Source organism: Coffea arabica, chromosome 4e, assembly GCF_036785885.1.
Source record: "Coffea arabica cultivar ET-39 chromosome 4e, Coffea Arabica ET-39 HiFi, whole genome shotgun sequence".
NCBI lineage: Eukaryota > Viridiplantae > Streptophyta > Magnoliopsida > Gentianales > Rubiaceae > Coffea > Coffea arabica.
Genome location: NC_092317.1, coordinates 42,325,699 through 42,344,913, shown reverse-complemented (window position 1 = coordinate 42,344,913; position 19,215 = coordinate 42,325,699). Strand labels below are relative to the sequence as shown.

General features: G+C 36.5%; 1 long non-coding RNA gene across 1 annotated transcript; it reads left to right on the top strand.

Annotated features, from left to right (window-relative positions):
- Positions 1-14,788: 14,788 nt before the first annotated feature.
- LOC140006116 (uncharacterized) lies at positions 14,789-17,931 on the top strand. Its single transcript, XR_011813735.1, has 2 exons — positions 14,789-16,927; positions 17,722-17,931. It is a non-coding gene; the product is annotated as an uncharacterized lncRNA (long non-coding RNA).
- The last annotated feature ends 1,284 nt before the right edge of the window (positions 17,932-19,215 follow it).

The window sequence follows — 19,215 nt, the reverse complement described above, 5'->3', positions numbered from 1 at the left end:
TGTTCTCATTCTCATCTTCAACAATTGCTGCAGATATCAATACATCAGAAAACATAATTCAATATGTAGTTCACACTGACAGAATAATGATTAGGTATGCGTGTTATACAAAAATTTAATGGGGCAGCACATTGCAATAGCGTTTAACCGATTAGCCAAGTATTCTTCAATTAATATGCAAAACTCAAATGTGTTGAGCATAATTCAGCCTCAATAGTATCAAGGTTTACACTGGACACAACATAATAAAATAAATTTGTGACTACTTGTACATCAAATTCTTGACAGCATTTTATTGTTCACTAACCTTTCCTTTTGCAACTATAAGACCGCAACTTTCTCGGTGTGTGTGGCCGATCCAAAGGATGCTCAATTCGAACAGGACCTGTTGAGCAATCATGCTGCATATGTTGTGTGGCTTCATTCGCAATGCGGTCCGAAGTGCTTGTTATATGGCCACTATGTGCTTCAACGGCTCGTGAATCATCTTGGATGATTATTGGGGTATCATTTGACTTGTACACACTGTTTAAAACGTCCTTCCCATCACTTGTGTTGCCAACATTTTCTGCCTCCTTCCCATCAGTGGTTCTCCCACTTTGCTCTTTTTCAATCGTCTTCTGCCCCATCGAATGTCGGTTTGTTGGTTCAATCTCATCTATTGATCTGGTTGGGGTCCCAATGTCATCATCATTACCGCCTGCATCTTGTTCTTTTTCACTATCTCAGTCATCGTCATCGTTGGAGTCCTTTCCTGCTTCTGCCGATTCATATTCCGAATGATCTTCACTTTCCATATCAAGATGTATTTGCTCTGAATCAGATAGCCTCTATTTCTGCTTTTCCTTTGAAATGACCTCTATTGCTACTGCTTTGGCCCTAAGATGAGAACATAGCATTTCTGCAATCTTTAATATCCTTCTTTGGCAACTCACTGTCATACTGTACACTTCTGAAAGTTTAGCCTGCTTATACATTAACAAACCATAATAAATAGCCCGTTTCGACTTAATCCAGAACAGATGAATTCATATTATGCATTGATGTGTATTACTTCCTCATGGACCTCACTAAATCTGCCTTTTCGCTTTCAATTGGTGAAATAATTTTCAAGAAGAATTATGTACACCATATACATGAAAATGCCTTAAGGTGTATTTGCCACTTGAATCGAATGAAATATACAATTAACTTTATATTTTGCATGAATAATATTCGAGAATTTTTTTCTTTCTCTTTTCTGCCATAAAATATGAAAAAAGCGACACGAACTGTTCTATGTTTCAAATGTAGCTAGATTATTGCTGAATACTAGTGTTATTTGTGATCAGCGTTCGAAAACTCTTGCCACCTTTTTACAAAGCTTAACAAACATCTCTGTGTACTTCTTTGTCCCGTAATCCATTTACAACTAACTTTCTTGATTTTGTATATCAAGCATAGCAAACGCAAAATGATTGTATGCTGTACGCCAAGACTTAATGATTGTATTTGACAAGATAACTTTCCTAAGTTATGTAGGTTTGGCTGCTTACAAATGCTTGTTCAAATAATAAAAAATGTATAACTTTTACTTAAGCAATAATAGCGCATAATGAAGTATCAATTTTAAAAGTTAGGCAGCTTACAACAATATCATGATGCCCGCTGTCCATCATTATTCCAACTAGCTCAGGGGGTAGTTCATTTATCTGTGCACCAGATTCAACCTCTTCCTCTTCATGCGCCCCAATCTACGAAAACAAAATCAGACCTTCACTTCATAAGTACATGGTATGTGTGGCCTATACATACAAACTAGTAAGTTACAATCCATCAATACAAAAAAAAATTTATCGCTCTTACTAGTTTTCCTTTTCCATAACCTCCGAGATTATCGATCTCCAATGTATCCCGCTCTGAAATTGAAGCATCTGTCCATGCCTTTGCTCTTGGTGTAACTCGAGCCACTGTGTGCTTTAGTGTTGTCACTCGATCAAGATAATGCATTTGCAATTCAATTGGAGACTGACACATCAATTATATCACCTGCAATTCAAGTACTATGCATAAACAACCTTCATGTGCCTAATTAAAATTTATTTTCGTTGCATCCCCTACTAGTTAGATCATTTACTAACTTTCAATATCACGTAACTAAACTTACCAGTAGGACAATCATGCAGCCTCCAACATATTGGTGTTGCTTTTTGCTTTTTTTCTGCACTTCTAATATCCTATTGCATAATACATTTCTAACGTACTCTGCCTAGTTTAATGAGGGCACCTCAGTAACCACCTTCATACAACCCCATAGCCGGATTTTATGCTCAACTCGTGTAGTTGGAGCTAATAGACATCCACAAGCAAATGCAACAAATAGTCGCTTGAACTCGTCCCCACCGCTCATGCATACTAACTCTTTTGGCAACTCTTTCCATTTGCATATTCGGCGACTTGGTCCAGAATCTCCACCCTCACTGCTATCAGTATCTTCAACTGGTAAGGGGCCATCATTTGGGATGATTAAACTGATGTCTTTTGCTGTTAAGGGTAGCACGCCATCTCTATGTAGTTGAAAGCTGGTTAGTGTAGGATTAAAATTGTCGACCAACTAGGTTCCTATGCCATTCGGAATGGAGCGACACTTTATTTCCAGCAGCCCTCCAAACCCCATATCTCTGATTTGCTGTTTTTTTGTTTCATCAATGTTCGATACTAACCAAACCATCTGATTTGGTGAACAATGAATGGTGTACTTCGGATTCTATAATCAAGATCAAGCAGAAAAACTAGTTAGTTATAAACAGATTATCACGTAACAACCTATTTCAGCAGCCAAGCTTTGTGCTTACCTTAACCTGCTATTTTTGCGGTATAGTCTTTCCAAATCGCGTCATTTCTCTCTTATATTTCTCTTTCTCTTTCCGATAGTTCTCTTTTCGATTCTGTACTTCTTCCTCGCTCAACTTATCATATGCTGCTTTGGCCATTTTATTATACTGCATTGGATGCATATAAATGTGAATCATGTTATATGTAATTCAATATTTTCTAACACGGATTAATATCAGAAACCTCCCCTAACGTTTGTTCTAATCACATCTAGAACCCCCCAAGTTTTCGAAATCACACCTAGCACCCCCGACAGTAGGATGTGACAGGTTCTCCTAATCAAAAGGTGAGAAATTATCCAAAAATCATCAACATCTATCCCATGCCACAAACAACCTTAACTCATTCAGAGGCAAAAAGAAATTCGGATAAGTAATGTTATACCATAACCAAAGTTGAACGGCCATAATTTAAAAATAATCAATGCAGTATACGGAGACCAATATTCCACTACAAAAACTAAGAAGAAACTGCATACCAAAAAAGATAAAAAAAATCAAAAAATTCTTTTTAGAAACTGCTGATAACTGTTTTAAATTATGTAATATTTTTTGTACAAAGTGTAAATCAACACAAATACGATTGTTACATATTGGACCCATATCTACACTAACAACTTATCACACTTCTGTTGTAAGGATGTACAAGAAGTTTATACAAAATTATAAAATGTTCAAAAAATATTACACTATTTAGGGATGATTAATCTAACAACTGTTCCTATCCCCCTCCCTAATATTAAATAGTCATGGCGTTTCCAGTAATGTTAACTTTTGGCAATGGACATAGTGCCATTGCCAAAATTGTAATTCCTAAGTCAGTAATAACACAATCTAAAAGTAGTTCAAAGATGATGGGAATTCATGAGTATATAGCATCCGCGAGCCATTTCTACTACACAATGGGGTATCGCAATCCGTATGTTTCGAAAACACCATTCGAAATATTAATAACTTAGGATTGCAGACACTGAGGATTGCAAACACCATTTCTAGACACTGAGGATTGCAATATTAATAACTTACAAACTCCATTCGACTAGGATGCAGAAAAAAGTTATTTATACGACCGCATATTCCCAAAAATGGAAGAGTAAGTTTATTTACAACTACAACCACATTCTGAAACTATTGCTGCCACTATGAGAATCCATACTCACATTTTTTATCTCCGTTCGGATCAATGTAACAGTTTTTAAACAATGTGTAACTCTACGTGAATTATTTGTAAAACTTAATAACAGAGACGTAATCTATTGTAAAGATATACAAGAAACTTACATAAAATTACAAAATGTTCAAAACGTGTTACACTGTTCAAGGATGATTGATCTAACAACCTTCCCTACCTCGCATCCCTCCAAACGATACATATCATCATACTCCATGGTGTATGAAGATATGTAATTGTGTTACAACTCTGATGGTATCCTATTATTTATTAGATGATCATTTACATGTACTAAAAATCAAGATTTATACCTGTTTTGCTACTAGGAAACATACTCATTTTGGGCTATGGGTAAAAGTGGAACAAAAATAAAGTCTTTATCCTACAATTCATTTTTTTACTATCATTTTCAAATAGAGGGGCTGACAATGGCACCAAAGTTGTCATTGCAGGGGTGCTAAGTGTGATTTTGAAAACATGGAGGGTGTTAGATGTGATTAGAAGAAACCTCAGAGGAGGTTTCTGATATTAACCCTTTTCTAATTGTGTTTTTTACTTTTACCGCACCACAACTTTCCTGATTAATGCTTTATTTAGTTCTTAATGCATACCTCTGTTATCTTAATGCCTTTCGCTGGAACAGTGCTTTGATACTCCTTCCTACACACATTAAATATTAACCAATTAGCTGTGCATTCTACTCATGATTATTATTTTTAATAAACATCAATATTACCTAAACTTCATCCACGGATTCAACGGTTGAACTGGTTGTTTGACTTCACTTGTTCCCGCTGCCTCTATTCCTTCATTTTCGCCTAAACTCCTGTTCCGTCTTTCGCTTCTTATCTGTGCCATCCTGTTCATGTATAACAACAAATACAATAAACATACAACAACGAAGTCTCAAATACGACATACCAGTTACACACCAACATTTCTACTCTGTTTCTTCTCTGTACTTGTTAATCCACACCATGTAACACTTATCTAACACTGTGTCCATACACAAGAACTAATACAATTTAACATACATCAATGCAGTCCCAAATACGACATTCCAATTTCAATCTAACAATTCTCTTCTCTTTCTGGCTGGTACCTGCAAATCCACACCATGTAACACTTATCCAACACTTTGTTCATGCACAAGAACTAATACAATAAACATACATCAATGCAGTCCCAAATACGACATTCAAATTTCAATCTAACATTTCTCTTTTCTTTCTGTCCTGTACCTATTAATCCACACCATGTAACAGTTATCCAACAACAGGTAAGATTTATCCAACATTGTGTTCATGCACATGAACTAATAGAATAGACATACACTAATGAAGATCAAAATACGACATACCAATTTTACACTAACATTTCTACTCTTTTCTTCTCTGTGCCTGTTAGTCCACAACATGTAAGACTTATCCAACATTGTGTTCATGCACATCAACTGATACACTAGACATACACCAATGAAATCTCAAATACAACATACCAATCTCAGACTAACATTTCTAATCTATTTTTGTTCTGTACCAATTCATCTACTGCATGTAACACCTATCCAATAGTATTTGTGGCCCATAAACTAACAAACCTTGTAACATTTCTTACACGCTGAGTATGACACACATAACAGTCTGTTATTCTTTCTAACGTATTTATATTACATGCCAACTCTCCTATCATCAAATTCCATGCAATCCATTTCATCTTTTATGGTCCTATTTTGCAAATGCTCCTCAGGTCACATATAAGGAGGTAACACTTTCACAATACCATATAATCTGTCCTTCGCCTCTAGCCTTTGTCATTTTCTAGACCTTTTCCTTATCCTATGTACTACATACACCATGTTTTGACTTTCTTATGTTAATGTTTTACACTTTAACACACCGTATCAATGTTTCTCTATGTCACTTTTTTCCCACATAACATAATTTTTAGCCAACATGCTATATGACCTATCCTTCACTGAATTATCTTGTGACTATTTGGTTTCGCAGTGTATCATACACTCAACACATTGTACTATCTACTTAGCATATAGTAATTATAACCTACACCCATTTTTATACCTACGAACTCCCAAACCCATGCACACATTTTCTCAAACAGTTGTGCCGCAAGATTTCCCCCTCCTTTCCCACTCTCCTGTTTCGACAATCAAAGACTAACACATACTACTCCTATCACGCTGCACTTATCAATTACTATACACAAAATTATGCTCACTTGACATCCCTCTATACAATCATCATAGTGTACACCAAATACATCCACAAGTAAGATTTTTTCACTTTTTTGTCAAATTACACATTACAATATCATCCTAGGCTTCATCATGTTTTACCTGACTGATTTGTGGTCGTTCACTACTTCTGGATCCAACGATCTTCTACTTTGGAACTTGGGTTCACCTTTCTTCTTCTTTTATTAAATCCCAATCACAAAAAATTTGTCCTTCTGCCACCACTTCTTCCTTCTCCTTGCTGTGATTTTCCTTCAACAATGCCGCTGTTCCACAGCTTTTCCCAATGTCGCACTTTGTTGCCTGTCTCCTAGTTTTCTTTGTCAGTTTCTCCTCTCAAAAAATGATCCACTATTTTTTGAAAGTTGTGAATTTCAGCAACTGCTTCCTTCGGGAGGGAGTTTAAGTGTTGCTCTTCATTTTCGACCTTTCATTTTGGGCGGGACTTTGATTGCCAGTGGTGCTGACGGTCCGTTACGGTCGGCACCTCTTTTATATATTTGTTTTCCCTCACTTATTGAAATGACGTTGTTTTGGAGATCTGATGAAGGCTGCTGACGTGGTTCATTTCTTGCCTTTCCTTTCTGCTTGTGAGGAGACTGCTTGGGAACGGTCAATTTGATGACCGTTCCCGCCCCTAATTCGCAAATTTCGATCTTTCCTTTGACTCGCAGAAGGGCAAATAGGTCTAGCAACACTTCAGTAATGGTGCAGTTTAGGCGAGGTTCAGCTTTCTTTGATTTGCCATTAAGATTAGTCAACCCTTTCCCTATTCCGCCAAGTTACCACATCGCTTATGAGTTTGCCCTATTTTTCCTCTCCCTTTGGGGAATGAGATGTTCTTTCATGCTTCAAAAAATTTTTCTGGACAAATTAGGCCTCATAAATCTCTTTGCTTCCTCCTATTTCATGCGGCAGTAGAAACTCCAACATTTATTTTAGGCCTCATAAATCTTATTTTCCTGGGCAAATTAGGAAAGCTGAAATCTCTCTGCTTTCCCCTTTTCATGGGAAGGCGACTGTGATGACACCAGGGTACATGGCTATATTCTAAATCATATATAGTCTCTCGTTCAGGTCTTCCCTGTCATGAACTGCTGTTGGGGAATCTGTCGCAATCGGTAAATGCCTAATAAACACAGAAAATCGTTTTCCCTGACCCAACTACTCCTGCCCGTAATTCCAAGACTTCCGTCCACTCTATAACGGACTCGAACGACTACATTTAGTCCCTAGATAACTACTTTAGAGTAGTCCTACCGCCATGGCCGTTCCTTTTTGGGCCAAACTGTGTTTTTTGTTGTATGTGAACAACTCATCCTCTTTTTCCCATATGCAATTTGCTCTAATATACTTTATTGGCTACATGTATTTTCAACTATCCACTCGATGTTGTCAATGTTGGTGTCACGAGTCATAATCGTCAGACTGCTGATAAACTAACTATGATGTGCAATTCTTAGATGTCTCGAGACCATAACATTCCAAAAGCTCATTGGGATGAAAACATGGAGCTGCTTTTTTGTATGACCTATATGACTAGAGAAAGAGTGGGGAGTAGAACTCAAACGTGACATTGGAGCTAAATTGGATGAATTTGGCTGCATACCTTAATTCTACCTGTGGCAAGTAGTATGCTTGGGGTGTTTATCAAAGTTTGGCTGCATTCAAAGTTTGCACGCCTGAAGAAAATTTGGCGTGTCTATGCAAAATTAAAAGGTTTACGGTTGTAATTTGAAACTGGCATAGGCTTGGAAGAGAACGGGAGGTGCTTTTTGGCTGATGATTCTCATTGGAACAATTTGCAAATGGTAACAACACTGATCATTCTTATCTAAAAGACTATTGCTAATTTGTTTTACATTCTAGTTGCTAACCTCCAAAGTGGCGTGCTTGTTTTATTGCACACCGTTCCAGTTGGGTATCTATATATAATTGTTTGGCTTTGTCGCGGTGCCCATCCACTAAACACTTTGCATGTTCCACCCAAATTGGTTGCCTTAACTGATTAAACAAATTGCATATACATAGAAAGCTATCACTCTAAATGATTAGATTTTGTTACTACACTTTGGGAAACAAAATCCGATAGCTTGACTAAAGCAGGTTTTTGAAGTTAAAATTGATTGGGTCCAAACCCCTAAAACGCCCAGCAAATGATTTACTATGTTACTAGATTTGAGTATTGCTAGGTTTACCTACTAGACATAGTATTTCGCTAACTATTGTTTATATAGATGGTCATACTTCCCACTTGAAAGTACTGCTCTTATTTATTATGTGGGTTTGGCCATGTTACGAATGCTTGACATATGTACGCATGTATTACTAGGAAGTAGGCGCACATTCTTTGGAATTGCATCTACGTGTTCTTTTTGTAGGTAGTCTTAGTTATACATAATCCATCATCATTTGGTAATAATTGTCTTGCTTTATTCTGGAATGTCTTTGTTGTTCCTTTTATGTGGTTTTGGTGCAATTCCGTACTAGCTCTGGACCCAAATATTTGGAGGGTATTTGAAATTTACCTTACCAGTTCACATTTTTCTACTTAGACATAGGAGAACCACGATTATAGGAACTTCAGCTATTTATAGTCCATCGACAAATGTGCTATACTGTCAAAAGTTATAGAGTGGGAAACCGCCACTGGCAGCCAAGCGCATTCTTTTGCAGCTCTACCGTCCCAAATTATTAGGCAACAATGAGCACTATATTTTGGAGAGCATTCTTCCTCGTATTTTGGCAATGAAATATACAGCACTGAGCTTGACGATGACATGTAGCATCGTTCCAAATTGGCCGGTAAGTGACTTGCTAGCAATCAAGAGGGCATGAGCTCAGTCGAAGGATCTCGAGGAAGCAAGTCCAGTAGGAGTTCTGACAATCCTTTCATTGAGTGTGCAACACTGCTGACCAACTTAGCCTCTACTAAACTTAAGATTTATGATTGGTGGGAATGTGAAATGGAGAAGTTCAATGTTGCTATAGGAGTTCAAGTTGTGAAATCGCTTCAAGATGTGCATCCCGGTAGAAAGATGATAGCTATTCTAAAGCTACAAGACGACAAGTGGCGGTTGACCTTCCTGTGTTTCAATCGCCAGCTTCAGGAATACTATTGAATTCCTTGGAGATCGTCCCCCAGAACGACGCAGGGAGACAGTAGTGTATCTCCTATTAATCTACTTCTTGTCTCTTCCAGTTTGTTCTAAGAAATGTGAACCTAATTTTATTCATTTTTTTCCATATATGGTGTGTGTAAACATTTGTCGTAAACATTTGTAGCATATTAGCATTTCCGAGCAGACGGAGCTTTGCGAATTATGTAATCAACGGCTGTTTGTTCTTTCAAACAATAATGCTTGCCTTTCCTGGTGATAATATAAGCTGATTTGATCACATGATATACAAATTATTACTTCTTGAATATCCATGGAGGATATTGGAAGGACAAGTGTTCTAAATTAATATTAGTCGATAGGTATAGTTTATTATTCCTAAGATATGTATTACAATAAAAAATAAAAGCAATCATTTGGTGCGACTAAAGGGTGAATTTTAGATGACAATATAGGAAAGCTAACGGTCTTAATGGTTAGCCATATGAATGCTTATAAGTTTCAATTGAGAATTGGTGAACTTAAAGCTAACTTTCCTGCAATAGTTCAAATAAAAAATTAGGCATCTGTTAGTTTCCCCCAATGCATGTACTCCGACTAATTTCTTTGATATCCCAAAATGATTCTGATCGACTAATGAAGCTAGCATTTTTAAAATTTTTCATCTAAAGGGTTCACGTGCTCTTGATATATGAGTCAAACCATACCGTTATCCCCAAGAAAGGAAATAATGGATGAAGTCATTACTTAGCAAAACCAATAAGGAACACTCTAGATGATAGGTAAGTAACCCGATGTGATTTGAGATTCAACCTTGTTGAATCAACTATCATTTACCATCAAACGCAAGCCTTCAGCTAGAAGCCACTAAATCTAACACCTTTAATATGTTACTTGATTCCGAATTGGACACATGATGCACCTGGAGACCAAGCAATGAGTAGCTTCACAAGTAGAAACTAAGGATTTTAATATAGCGTGCAACCTTGCCTGTCTTATCTTTTTGCCAATAGAGGCAATTGCTGGTGGCATAGTGTTAGGAAAGTTGCAATGAGTTCGAAGGCAATTATAGAGAATCATCTTATCTTTTCCAACAGTTCAAATAATACAAGCACCCCCTAGGAGTCAAGATCACCGTTCCTTAAAAAAGCCTTGTCCATCGATGTAGCAAGCGCATCTCTCGACCATCTAGGCATCTCAGTTCTATAGGTAGTCTATGCCCTCAAACTTTGTTGTTCTACCAAAAAATATGGATGCCTTCTACCATGGCCAGGGGAATAGCTTATCATCTGATGAGGATGACCACATCCTAGCCGTCGGTGTTGCCTTGTTGCTCGAGCCACATGCTGAACTATACAAGAGGCCTATCCAAGAGGTACCCTTTAGGACTTTAGCATTAACTGGTCGGAATTGGGTGAAAGAATTAATATCTGGCACCATACCCAAATTATGGATACAACCAGATTAAGTGTGGATTCTGTCATGAAGTTGTGCCACATTTTGTCCCAATGTAGATTTGTTTTACAAGATCATCACAAACGGTGTACAATAGAAAAGGCCTTGGTGATGACCTTGGTCATGATGAGTCACAAATTGCAGATGCGAATGATTGCTGACAAATTCAACCATTCAACAGAGATAGTGCACTGAAATATTCACGAGATCATTTGGAGATTCTGCACCTTTGCCCAATTTATCATAACTCTAAGAAGGCAGGAAGAAGTCCATCCCAAAATTCTTCATGACAGCATATTTTATTCATGGTTTCAAGTACGGTTTGCTAACTTCAGCTTTAGAATACGGAGCCCAACAAAATACTAAACTCTCCATTCCTATTAATTTTTTTTTCAGATATAAAAGTAAATTCATATCAGGTTTATCTTTAATAAAGAGATTGCTTATACCAATTTAGTCCAATTATTACTTCATAGGAATAGGCCAATGCGTCATGATGTATGACGTGCCATAATTTGTTTGTCTAATTTATGCGAGTAGGATGCTGTTGGAGTAATTGATAGGACGCACATACTAGCTTGTGCCCTGACTGGATAGCAAGTGGACTACACCAACAGACATGGGGTGTAGTCACTAAATGTGTTAGCAGATTTGCGATCATGATATGCACTTTGTGTATATCTATGTTGGTTGGGAGGGAAGTACCCATGATGCCCGGGTTTTGGATGGGGCTCTAACTGGTTTGAACCATTTTCTAATGCCATTCCTAGGTATTAGTTCAATTCCATATATGAATAATAGTTGAATACCTCACAACTAATTGTGAATCCCTTACTTGTAGTTGGCAAGTACTACTTGGTGGACTCTGCATATCGCAACCTGCCCGATTTTTTATCTCGTTATAGGGGACAACAAGCAGATTTAAGTGGTTATACGCGTGGGAGATATGTCATTTCCAAGGAACTTTTTAATTATAGGTATTCGGCTTTATGCAATGTAATCGAGTGAACCTTTGGTACGCTTAAAAGGAGATTTGGTATCTTACGGTGAGTAGTGCCTAACTACATGATGACAACACAAATTAATGTAGTTATTGCTTGTTGTGCAGTTCACAAATTCATAAGAGATCAGCAGCTGAATGATATGTATTTTGCACATCCTGAGGAGGGAGATCCAGATATTACGGTGCAATTTTCTCTATCCAAATATACAATTGCTGCATTCTTTGCCCGAAGTTATTGACCAATGGATTGCCATGAGGGATGCAACGACGGAGGATATGTTCACTGCGTACACAAATACGCGCCAACGTTGGTGAAGAGCCACCACTCATGTCTGCATACATTTAGCTGGTTGTGGTTTTGCTTGGTGGCCCACCAATTATGTGATGCACCTTTCTATCGCATTTTCAATCTAAAATTATTTGATGTTCTCTACATTCTGCTTTTCTGAATAATTAATTAAGGTGGTGGTGTGAAAAATTAATTAAGGTAGTAGCCCACCAAGTAAAGTTGTGGGGTGAAAAATTAATTAAGGGGTTTTTTCATCCAAGGTCTTGGCATTTATTGAAGATTTTCCGTCTTTTCATTTCTAGCTCTCTATACGTGTCTTGTCTCCACCCGAACATGCCCGAGAATGTCTCCATTTCATGATGGCAATGGATGTTGGGCACTACGTGAGACTTGCATTTGTAAAAAAATGCGGCTAGCTTTTTGTCTTTCACCTGACCTGGTAAATGCATATTTAAAAAACATGTATGTTTTGGTTCCAGCAAGAACGATAATGCAAAACCCAAATGTCGGAATTTTTTTTTCCAGGTAATTATCCAAAAAGGGGGTATTCAAATGCATTTAGTAATTTTGAAATCTTTGGCTTTGAAGATCAACCAACTTGAATTAACAATCTTTCTTTTCCGTTCATATTATTAAGTCCAAAAAATGTTTAAACTCAAAAGATAAGTGGCTCATGAGAAACTTCTCTACTCTTATGATGAACAAAGCAAGTCTAGGTAATTTCATGGACAGAGAAAGTTGAAATTCAACCTTTTACAATTCTTATGACCAACTATTTATGCCTCTACTTGATGCTGTAGTAACTAGGACAATGCTTTAGTAACGATAGTTATGATAACGAAACAGTTTTTACCTGATATTACAGATTATTGCACTTTTAGCGACTATTTAATTACTTATTAGACCTATCCACCTAAATCTGATAACACCTAAAAATAAGGAAGTAAATTTCCCATCTAAAATAGTAAATTAACCGTAATAAATTAGTAACTTTTATATCTCAAAAGGTAAATTGGAATAAGTATTAAACTTACTTTTTAAATAAATAAATTACTACTTTATATCCCAAACTTACTTTTGAGAGAGTAAGTTTAGTTCAAATACTAGTAAGTTTTTATACATAAATAGTAATTCTTACTGATAACATGGTAAATTTAATTAATGATCAAAATTTACTGATTTATGGAACACATGTACCATTTTATATTTAAAACTTATCTCAAACTAGTATTAGGAAGTTTATTTGAAATAACAATAAGATGTTTTATTAATGATTAAAACTTAGTACCTTAGTTAGTAAGTACTCGTAATATACTTGTATAATACATGATTATAGGTATAATTTAAATATATTTATCTATTTAAATATTTTAAATATTCATATATTTACATATTTTTTGTATTTATATATTTTAAAATACTATGAAAATAGTTTCACTTTTCACATAACCTTGTAAAATATGTAATAAAATTTTTTCATATTATTAGTTTTTAATCATTTTCAATTTTTAAAAAGTTTCAAAGTTTGGATAACAAATAACAACAAATCTTCTTAGTTATATATAGAATATCACTTGTTTATATATCACAATTTTATAATTTAACACATATGAATATAATAAGATGATAAAGTTTTAACAAATTTACATCCGCGACACAAGAATTAATGAGAGTTGAAGCCCAAACAAAATAAGAAATAGTATAACGATAAAAATGACAAAATTAGTATAACAATTAATATAAGAAAATCAATATGATCTGGACTTTTTTCCTTGGGAGATTGTTCATAAAAATGAGATTTCACAATTAAATGAAAATCACTTGCACATATAATCTATTGTATAATTTAAATTAAATTTAGTTCATGTATAAAACGGTTCTAAAATAATTAGCACACTATGATACAATGTTATTTTAACAACAATTTTTTTTTTACTGAAAGTCTCAAATATTCATGACATACATATGAGGGATATTTTACCATATTTGTATCTAACTATAAGCACAAATTTCATTGCCTAAAATAAAAGACAAGAAAACTTGCACAAATATTGTGAGGACTCGTAAAAACTATTATTTTATGCCTAATTTATGGCTTAATAAATTATTTAATTGGATTTTCGCTTCGAGGAATATTTTCTAGTCTTATTAGACCTAAATACATGGTAATATAACTTCGTTATATTTTTAAAATGATTCGTTTCAAAAATTAATTTCCTGGAGTACGTCTAGTAAAAATAGTGAATAGTACTTGGAGATTTTATCCGCGTAGTAACACAATAAGCTTGGAATATTGGAGACTTGTACTATGGTCTTAAAATAGGTAATCTTATGAGTAAATACTCAAGTGATAGTTAGTAGCGCAATCGTTATAAGAATTTATTGGAAGTTTCGCGTTATAGCGTTAAAATTGACGGTACGCGTTTTCACACGCGCGACGTTATTTGAGGGACTTTAGACCCTTATATCGGGACAATTAAGAGTGAATAACACTTACATGAATATAAATGCATTGGAGGTTCAGTGCACTAGTGAACGAAACGCGCGAGAAAATCGAACCTAATGGCGCCAAACGCGCCCCTAATGAGAGTTGACTTTTGGGTGAATTTACACCACTTATTTCACCTTCTCTTGGAAGCTAAAGGAAATCAGATTTCTCTCCATCTTCTCTCTCCTCATAGCCGACCAAACACCCTCCTCTCTCTAACTCCATTGCTTCAAAATTTCTGCTCACTAATCTCACTCAAAACCACCCCAAATCATCTCCAAATTCAACCAAACTTGCACCACACCTAGCTTGACACTTGAGGAGCATTTTGAGATGCAAACAAGGGCTGGAAATCACGGTTTTTCTGGGGTAATAGAGGGCCGAAAATTCTGCTGAACATCAACCCAAAGTAAGTGATGATCCACTCTTGGAAACTTGAAGTTTGGAAGCTATCTTACCTTGTTAAGTTCATGCATGCATTTGGTTAGCTTGATATGGATGTAAAATGTGATAGTGGGCTCTTTGTATTCCCACACTTGGGTTGTTGTTGCTGATTTGAGGATCAATGTTGGATTTAATGGTAGTTTAATGGTTATAATGATGAATTTATGGAGTGTTATTGTTGGGAACTCAAGTAGAGGTCATGACCAGAAATTGCCGAATCTGCCCCTATTTTGTTCGGCCATGATAAGGCCCATTTTTGGTGATTTATTGGCATGATCCTGATGTGTATATGTTATATTATGTGTGTAGAAATTTTCGTTGGAAAACATTAACGATTGGATGGGCAAATGAATTTATTCATGAACTAGGCATGCTGGAAAATTATTTTCGGGTAAAACTGTCCAGTGGTCGTATTTTGGCCATAACTCTGTCCTCGGGTGTCGAAATCAAGTGCCGTCGGTGGCGTTTGAAACTAGACATTCCTAGCTTTAATTTGAGATAAAATTCACGTTCTGATTCTTTGTGAGTGATCCGAACCAAACGTTTTAAGTTAGCTGTCCTGTCTCTCGGATTTGCTGGAATGGCTTGTTGAGGCAGCAACTTGAGGCTCAATTTTGAGCTGGTTGCTTGCCGAATTTCAGAACATTTCCTTCTGTGAACTTTTAGTCCCGTGAATGTATTTTCTAACGCCATAAACCATGCCTCATTCCGAGTTAAATTGATTGAGTTGTGACTAAAACAAGAGGACCGCCCTGTTTTGGAAAAACGTAGTATTTGGACTGATTTGGGGCAAAACTTGGGAATGATTTTATTAATTGAAGTTCTTGATGCTCATCACTTACCAAAGGTATCATGGATGTGTCTTAGACCTTTGTTTCACAAATGAACCATGTTCGGATAGTTTTCTTGGTTAAACGATTTGAAATTGTGAAATGAAAGTCACAAGGCAGATTGCCTTAGAATTTTTCCTGAACTTTGGTTGACTAATTAACTACCTTCCCGAGGGTATTTTTCCCTGAAATTTGATAGAGGAATACCTTGCATATAGGAGTAAAATACTGCCAATTTTGGCACCAATTCAAGTTCGTTTCGATACCGAATTAAATTGCTAGTGTTGGAGGTTCAAAACTGGAAATTCTTCTTGAGTCTTGAATCTTCCTCAACTTTGAGCTACCGTATCTCGGTACTCGAAACTCCGATTCTTGATCCGCTTGTTTTGTTATAAACCTCACTTGTAACACTAATTGAGCTGTAAATTTCAGAGGCCGGTTTACAACATGTGAATCGTGCCGAATTTCCAAAGTTGGCCGAAATCCAACTTAATTCTGCCTTGTACGCCGAACCTGTACCTTCAAGCTCATTTTTGAATACCTTCCACTTAGATTCATGGAAAAGTGTCTTTTAAGAACTTTTAGTACTTTCTAAAAGGTTTCCAACGGTACCAAGTTTTATAATTTTGGACCTACTGAGTGCAAGATCTGATTTTTCTAAATTTGACGCGCAAAGCTGAAATTTGCTGATTTCTTAGAAAATGAAAATTTGAAAACTTGTTACTCCTTCTTGATGATAATTGATCGCTTTAAACTTGATTTCATGAAGGAAATCAGTTTTTCTTGTGTTAATAAAACCTCACTTTTGAACCTTTATTTTGAGTGGCTAAGGTTCTTGGTTTGAGGTATTGACTAGTCCAAATAAGCGTAACTCCTTTCTTGATTAATACGTGATTGTGAGTGAAAAATACTTGTTAATTGCTTCAGGTGCTCAAGCGAGTCTTGAAAAGAATCCCGGAGGGGACAACTAAAGATTTTCTCGCTCAATTACTTTTGAATTGGTGAGTGTCAAGTGCATGACTTGTCGTGTTTACTTGATTTACCTGCTTATATACGTGAATATCACTTGATGAGACGAGTGTGTACTTTATCGCACTCGCTCTCCTTTACTTGAACTTTACTTGTATTAACTTGGTTTTCAAAGTCGATTGAGTGAATCTCGTCGACTAAAATATACCCGTTTTCGTGTGCGTGTCGTGTTGCCATGCATGTCGTGTATGTCGTGCGTGTCTTGTTGTCGGGTGGAATGAACCTCCTCGACTTATGGGGACGCCCAATTCTCTTAACCAATCTTACAACTCGAGCCGGCATGGGCTTGGTCGAGAAGTTTGATAAACCAAGAGAGTAACAAAACACAACTTGATCTTTTGAGATCTTGTTCGGCATACTCGTGGAGTATCGCCCTTTCCGTGCGTGTTCAAAAATCAAAACTTGATCTCTTGAGATCTCGTGTGGCATACTCGACGAGTATCGCCTTTTTCGTGCGTGTTTGGTTTCGGATCCGAGAGGGTGGAATGTTGGTCGGAAGAAGTAATAAGTGAAGTTTCTACGGATAAAATACCCACCAGGATAACGGAGTGTCATCACGAGGGGGTATCGGATCGAGCCGTGGCGAAGCAAGAGGAAAATAGCTCCTGAGAGCTCCTATATCCTTGAATTGTTTCTGTTTATTTTTCTCGCTCGAATTGTAAATTACTTGAATATTGGGATTGTTATTTGGACAACGTGCTTGCATGTGTGTTTTCTTGGTCTCACGAGCGTTTCGCTCACCCCGTAGATTTGTTTTCCTTAACAGGAATGGATGGAGTAAAACTCGTTGGAACCCTTTGGATGTACTTTTGTATTAGGGTTTCAATTGTAATTGACTAGACATTTTGGCTATTGTATATATTTGGGAATTGATGTATCTTTTGGATCCTGACGTAAGAATTGGATAACGGATGTATTTTGAACACGTGGTACAAGACTTGGATATTCGTTTATGGAAGCGATTTTTTCCTTATTAGACTGGTATAAATTGTTATATATTGTTAAGTTTGAATTGATTTGTCTCGAGTCCTGGCGAGAGCTAGGCAGGCGTTCCGTGGATACCCTTGGGTTCGCCCTTGGGAGAAGTGGGGGCGTCACAAATATCAAATTTATTAAATCAAATAATGAGATGGTTACAATTTCTAAAAATTCTTCTTTTTGTAATTGTAATCTCTAAAAATTCTTGAATCAAAGAAATTGCAAGGGCATTCTTGTCCAAAAGTTGCTTCTTCTCCCATCCATCTTCAATACCTAGTTGCAGTAAAGGAAATAGCGTTTCCCCAAAATTCGAATCACACTTATAGCTCAATTCTTAATAAAGCAAAGGGAAGAAAAGTAAACCAAAAAGCAGAAATCAAGAACCAAGAATTAGACTTTTCACCTACACCATAGCAGGCAGCTGTTTCATCTTGATTGATCTTGAGAATCATTTGCAACTTCCTTTGAATGTATCCAAAATACCACACCATCTCCTCTCCTTAGCAGCCCGCACGCCGTTTCAGTTATTAACAATAGCAGCGCTCAAATGAAAAACGTTCTATCTCCTTATCATAGTAACATGCTTATCAATCTCTATCCTTTCTTCTCTCTTCATTCTAAACTCTCTCATCTCCATCTCTGACGCCCTCAATTCCAAAGACCACATCGGTTTTGTCTCCTTTTTTTCCTCAACTCAACTTTGAATTTGTTCATGCATGTCAAGAGTTTGTTTCAATGATCCTCAATGTGCTATTTCTTTTTGCTTTCGGCGAAGAATTTCCGTTCTTTTATGTTAGAACAAGGTACCTTAGTGGGATAGAAAACCATTACTATGATCTTCTTCTTGTGCCAATAGGAATTTGTCTGTTTGTACTATTCTTGAACTGAAAAGTCCCAAATCGAATTATGCAAGGATAGCATTTCCCAAATCCCTAGGAATTGAAAATGGATAAGAGAAGAAAGGAAGTAAATTTTTACTCAATTAATACTCTTACATGGATAAGAATGCCCTTGTTATTTTATCGTGTGTTGCACATGATGATGTTCTCTGTCACTCATAACTATTGAAATTGATAGAAAGGTCAAGACTTTGTACTTTTGCTTGATCGAGGGTCGAAAGTTTTCATGTAATTGTTAAAGGGCTAAAATTTTACACGGCTAAAAGTTCGAGGGTCGTTGGGACTTTTTTCCGTTATAAAAAATATTCTTCCTCAAATTAACAACAATGATTAGATGTGAGATACAAATATGGGGAAAAAAGAGATAAAAATATGGTAAAATA